At 37.9% G+C, this 6564-nt stretch overlaps 1 pseudogene; it reads right to left on the bottom strand.

The window, feature by feature from the left end:
- Nucleotides 1-775: 775 nt before the first annotated feature.
- LOC121433485 lies at nt 776-1584 on the bottom strand (annotated as a pseudogene).
- Nucleotides 1585-6564: the final 4980 nt, after the last annotated feature.

Below are 6564 nucleotides of genomic sequence, written 5' to 3'. Positions count from 1 at the left end.
TACCTGCAAAAACCTTGCAGCTCTTTTAGTGGCCACACCAACAAACACATAATTGATATCTATGGCATTAAGCTTTTTGGTGATGGCTTTTTGAAACTCTACAGAGTAGTAGCGATAAACATGGCTCCCAACAGTGACTCTGTCATGAAGCTAGATTTTTCAGAAAGCTGATGAATGAGATGGATCCTGCCACCAAAGCCATGGTTTTAATCCTAGCCATATTGCTTAGCAAATTAAAGAGTCGTGTGATCCAAAGAAGAGAGATACACAGTAAAGACAGACTTGGATGAAAAAACCCTCTAAATTGTTTATAGTGTGTTTAAAAATATGTGTAGGCTTGGAAGAAAAAAGAAAAAGGATAGAAAAGTCCTTAAAAAAGAGAGAGCATAGTTAGGTGTGGTAGCAAATGCGTTTAATTCCAACACAAGGGAGGCAGAGGCTGACAGATCTCTGTGAGTTCAAGGGCAGCATGGTCTACAAAGTGAGGTTCAGGACAGCCAAAGATACATAGAGAAACCCTGTCTCGAAAAAAACAAAAGGTATATAAAAATAAAAGGAATAGTGTAAAAAAATTAAGGCATGTAAAGATGGAAAATACAGAGAGAATCTGGATACTGTATGTTATTGTGTTGTCTTTGAGTTGTTTGACTACTGAGGAAGGAACAACAGCTGCTAAATGATATTTGATTATAAATGCTGCTGGATTAATACAACCTATATATTTTGAAAATGCTTTGAATTCAAACTTTAAGTCAAAAGACATGTTTCTTTTTTTTATGTTTTTGTGCAAGATTTTATTAAACGTCTGTACAGGACAACATCCAGCCTCCAGGTGTAGTTGCCAAGACCCTGTTAGGCTGTAGGCACTGGCTGGGGCATGGCAGGCGGCTCTGGCTTCCCACCCTTCTGCTCTGAGATGGGGGTGGTGGGTAAGATTTCGTCCTTTGGCTCCACAATGCTCACGTGATCCGGCAGAGGCTTCTTGGGGCCAATCTTACCACTTGGATCCCAGGGCAGCATGATCTTCACTTTGATGCCCAGCACACCCTGTCTGAGGAGCACATGGCACACGGCGGTGTCGACGTAGTAGTTGACAGGGTCTCCACTGTGGATCATCAGACCATCCACGAACTTCATGGACTTGGCCCTCTGTCCTCGGAGCTTCCCGGACACCACGACCTCGCAGCCCTTGGCCCCACTCTCCATGATGAACCGAAGCACGCCATAGCAGGCCCTTCACACAGCAAGTCCTCCGAGGAGTTTGTAATGTAGAGACTCAGCCTGAGCAATGACACACAGACCTCTTGTGGCCACCTTCTCTGCATAAAGCTCCACGCTGCCCTCAGGGAAGCTGAACCTCTCTGGACCACTGAGGTCAGCTCTCTGATCCGGCGACCCTTCTCACCAAGAACATTCTGTGTTCTGGTCGCTAAAATAATGATTTCTGTTCTGGTTGGTGTGACTCGGACTTCAACCCCAGAGTAGCCATCTTCAGCCAGCTCCCGAGTGAGAAACTCATTCAAGTTCGGCTTTGAAAATGCCATCGGCCACAAACTTCCTCTTCTTAGAAATCTGCACCGCCATCTTGCCGCCCCGCGCCCCCGAGAGGAAAGGAAAAAGATATGTTTCTTTAGAGAAGAAGTTTTGCTATTGTTTCCACAGAAATGAGAGGCTGTGGATTCATTCTGGGTTAAGAAAATTAGGTTTGATCAAGGAAGGATTCTTGAAAAATCTCTGATAAGAGTGGATGGCCCAGGTGATCCAAAGTTTCAGAGCAACTCCATTGCAGTTTTCTCTGAGTTCTACATCCAGAACAGCATCAAGACTCCCGGCTGAGATGATCCAGCCTCAGAAAACACTTCAGTCAGGACTTGATCATAATCCTAAATTTTCTTTAGTTCCCCATAGGATTATCAGTATTCCCAATCAGCAGGAAGTGTCCTAGAAAACTATGTCCATGTTCCCCCAAAATGGATTATGGATGTTTGCCTTTGTTTAGAGTGTTGGTAAAAAGTTGTTATGGATAACTGTCAAGAAAAAAAGCTAAACAAAGGAGATCAGATTCAGAGTACTTGTTTTGAAAATAAAAGAAGGAAACATTCTAGGGGATAATGCTCTTTTATCTTGTAAAGATTTGTCACTTGTATTGATTTAATAAAGCCCTGATTGGCCGCTAGTCATGCAGGAAGTAGAGGTGGGGTGACCAGACTAGTTGATTTCTGGAAGAGGAAAGGCTCAGTATGTGGTCACCTGTCAGAAGCAGAGTAAGCAAGATGAGAATGCCTCATTGGTAAAACATACCAAGCCACATGGCTAACCTTAGACAAGAATTATGGGTTTATTTACTTTGTAAGCATTAGTTAACAATAAGCCTGAGCTAATAGGCCAAAGAGTTTATAATTAATATAATCCTCTGTGTATCTTTGAGATTAAATGCGATGGGACTGTGTGTGACAGAAATTTTGATACTTTAGTTAGTACAGTCAAACTAGAGAAATAAACAAAATAAAGAGGAGAAAAGAAACCAAATTATAACTGTTAGCAGATAACATGATTATAAATATGTAAAAGGTCAAATGATCTACCAAAAGATTCTTATAATTGAAAATGAGTTCCTGGATTGCTAGGGCAATATAGAGAGACATCCCAAAACAATGCCTAAAAGTGAAACTAGTCAGGGGGATAAAAGACCTCTACAATAAAATGTATAATACTTAATACTAAGGAAAGGATCTGAAGATACTAGGAGATTCTAAAATCACTATGCTTTCAAAAGTGACATAAAGATTCAATGCAGTACCTAAAAAAATTTTAATGACCTTGTCATTGTTAGCCATTGTAAAATATAATCCAAGCCTATATCAACACTGCTTTGTGACCCTATCTCATCACAGTCAGAATAGCTACTGTAAGAAAAACTAATCATTGCTTTTGAGAATGTAAGGAAATGGATACCTAACACATGGCCAGAAATGAAATTTGTGTAGCCATTATGGAAAAAATGAAAATAGAACCAGCATATCATCAACATTCACCATTTCTGAGTACACAGCCAAAGTAAATGAAGTAAATATGTAAAGTGTATTTTGAGCATCTTGACCTCTCAGAATTTTCCAATTCTTGTTATATACAACCCTACTACCAACCCCCTCCTATCCTAGCTTCATCTCTTCTTTAGTGTGTGTGTGTGTGTGTATATATATATATATAAAAATATATATATATATATGATGCCATATTACACATACATACATCCCCCAGCAGCTTTTAACTGTCACTAACTCTTCAGATGTCAGGTAGATCTAGATTTATTAGACAAAGGTAAAAGATTGTAAACTCTTCCCATTTCTTCTAAATCCTACTGAGTGTCCATATATTTTTTTCCCACCAAAACAAATTTGTGCTGTAGAATACATGTTATTATTGGATTTCTGGTCTTGAGTTGGAGCATGGTCAACTTACCAGGAAATATACTTTTAGAGAAAACTGTCTATCCATCTTCCAGCAGCTGAAATTTCCAATTGTTCCATTGCTAGGGATTAGATTATTCGTTCAACTCTTCTTTCCATGTTGAAATTTTTTCTTGTTTCAGCTTGCACATGCTTTGTGAAAGCTTTTATAGTCACTGTGATTTCATATGTTGAGATGTTCTACTCTGCCTATAAGACACTCTTTCTTTGTAGTCATTTATCTTCTTTGGCTCTTGTACCCTTTCCATCCCTTCTTATGCACTCCTGAAATTTAGGAAGAGAGGGGGTGGCATATATGTACTATTTATAACTGAACATCCTGTAGTCTCTTTGTCTTAGACCTTTGGCCAATTATTGGTCTCTTCATTGATCACTATCTACAGAAAATAGAAACTTCTCAGATGAAAGGTATAAGTTGAACTGATTCATGGTTATAACAATATCATTAAAAGTCAGATTAATATAATATGTGCTTAGCAAAGCAACCATAATAGATTATCACATAGAGCCTATATCCTTCCTAACCATACGTTTTGGCTAGATAATGGTGTCAGATATGGGTTTCAACTTATAAAGGAACCTGTAATTCTAGTCAGAATGTGGTTGGTTCCTTCCTTCATGTTCATGCCATTATTGAGTCAGTGGTAATGACCAGTCATTATTGTTGCTCTAAATGTTAACATCTGGTAATAATTGGTGATTATTTTTTCCTCCATATTGTGCATAACACTTTACAGGATAATGAAAGCCAGTCAATAGGGATAAAACCTCTAAACCATTAACTGTTTGATTGCTCCATATTTTATATATCAAGTATGTGGTATTTTTAACAATGGGCGATTTTAGGTTCCAGAGGGTAACTAAGAGTCAGTGACCAGTGTGATTCAATGGACTTCCAAGCAATATAGCCTGAATCTCCTCAATCCTTTATTGATTGTGCTGTGAACTTCTGGTCAGGGCTCTGCTGCCAGCTTTCTTTCTGATCTGTTCTAGAACTCATTTTATAACACGGTCACAAATTTATCTTTTGCTATATTTCCAAGGACAAATCTTTAGTATGTGTCCTCTTTGCAATAGGCGACTGCTGAGAATCTGACAGTCGGTGTTGTATGTTTATTATTGTTTATACAAGGACGACCTGCCACAGTTTCTGCCACCTCACAGTTGTCTGTTTCTACTTTGAATCCCTCAGTAAACTGAACAGTTGATTTTGTCAGAACCCTCATGGTTTAGTGGATTCTGGAAACCCCCTTGCAGACACACCCAGAACTGTGCTCTATCTTCTGGGCCTTTCTCAGTTCAATCATGCTGACAATAAAGATTAGCTGTCACACTTGCATTATATTCTTGTGGCCATTAGAATAGTAGAAGCATAGAAAGAGAGTACTGGGAAATTGAGACAAACGGGTCTTCTTGTTCTTTGTTTATCCTGTCTAAACTCAGATTGTGAAAAGAAACTTTTAAGTTCAAACATTACACTTTAAAAAGCACTTTGTCATTTTCTATTTCTACATATGTTTAAGTTCATATTCTTACCTGGACTTACTCTAGACCCTGCTACTCATTCATATCCTAACACAAATAAAGACTTACATGAGTATTTAAAAAAATAGAGTTCCAGTTGTACAACAAATATTTATTAAATATAAATTGATAATTATTTGCTTTCAAAAGTTAGAAGATTCAATATTTTACTGCTTTTTCTATTGAGCCAGGTCTTGTTACCTAGGCCAGACTGTTTTGGACTTGTGGCTTGCCTGCCTTACACTCTAGTGCTGGGCTGGCAGGTGTGCAGCAACATACTCAGCTGAGTTTGAGACACTTGAATAGCTTAAATTCGAGCTGACAAGAAACAACATATTCAATACAGACAAGATAGTTCTTGAGAGCGTAAAAGGCCATGAACAAACACTCTGAGACCATAGAAGGAGATTTTAGGGAGGAGAGAAGTGATTTCCTGTGACGGGTCAGTTTGCCTCCTTGTTCACCCATGGGTAAAAGAGGCTTCATAAAAATGCTCTTGGGGAAGAGTATGCAGGTCTTCACAGCAATAATGAAAGTTTTAACTTGTTACTTGCTCATACATCTCAGCTTGTTTGAGTTAGTGTGGCTCTTTGTCTGGAGATGGGACCTGAGGAGCATCTGAAGAGAGAACAGTGACCAAAAGAACTCCAGTCCTATAGATTTTGAGTAATAAATATGTGACCTAATTTAAGTTTTTAAGAGATCATGTTTCCTGACTTCTGGAATATGGAAACTTTGGGATATTAAAAAAAAAGAATCATTCCTTCATAAACTGTTAGCTTGCTGTCATTTAGAAAAGAGATGATTATATCTTCTTCAGCCTCCTGAAATCAAATCTATTAGAAGTGTCTGTTAATAACGCAAGAGGTAGGGGTTGAACAAGCATTGCAAACTGTTAATTCATGAGAATGAGGGAACTAGGAATACAATTTTGGTATCTAAGTTATTTGAAAGCTAATAGCAGGAAATGCTAGAAAATAAGAAAGAAAGGGATGCTTATCTTTCATTAAATATTAGACCATTTTCAGAGTAGCATGATTGGGTTCCTCTAATTACAAAAGCTCAATAAGATTCCTCTTTCATTTTCTCTTCTTTGTCTCTCTCTCCTTTGCATATTATTGATATGATAATTTAATAAAATTTAATAAAATTTCTTGCTTTCATAGACATCTGAAAATTGCAGGTTAGAATTCAAGAGAAATTATAGGTTGACTATCAAATACATTACACAATCTGAATTCTATGGTACTCAGGGAAGTAGATCATTTCCTCAAACCTGAGAGGAGCTACACTGGATAGGGTCAACTAATGTGAGAAAGCAATTTATTTTAATCAATATCTACTGCTTTAAATATCAATCACACCTAAAAATATCCTTTACATCTACACTCATATATGTTTTTATTAATACCTTGTTATGGTGGCCTAAAGAATCCTACCCAGTTCCAGTAAATTATGTGTTTACAGACCTATTAAGAACATGTCAAGGCATAGAAATTGCAGTAATAGCAGAGATATAGATAACCCATGAACATAACAGCATGAGGCTTGAAGGTTACACAAGCTTTGT

The sequence above is a fragment of the Microtus oregoni genome, unplaced genomic scaffold (assembly GCF_018167655.1).
Source record: "Microtus oregoni isolate MIOR12 unplaced genomic scaffold, Mior012 000038F_ref0000394, whole genome shotgun sequence".
Classification (NCBI taxonomy): domain Eukaryota; kingdom Metazoa; phylum Chordata; class Mammalia; order Rodentia; family Cricetidae; genus Microtus; species Microtus oregoni.
This window is presented reverse-complemented; position numbering and strand designations above follow the sequence as displayed.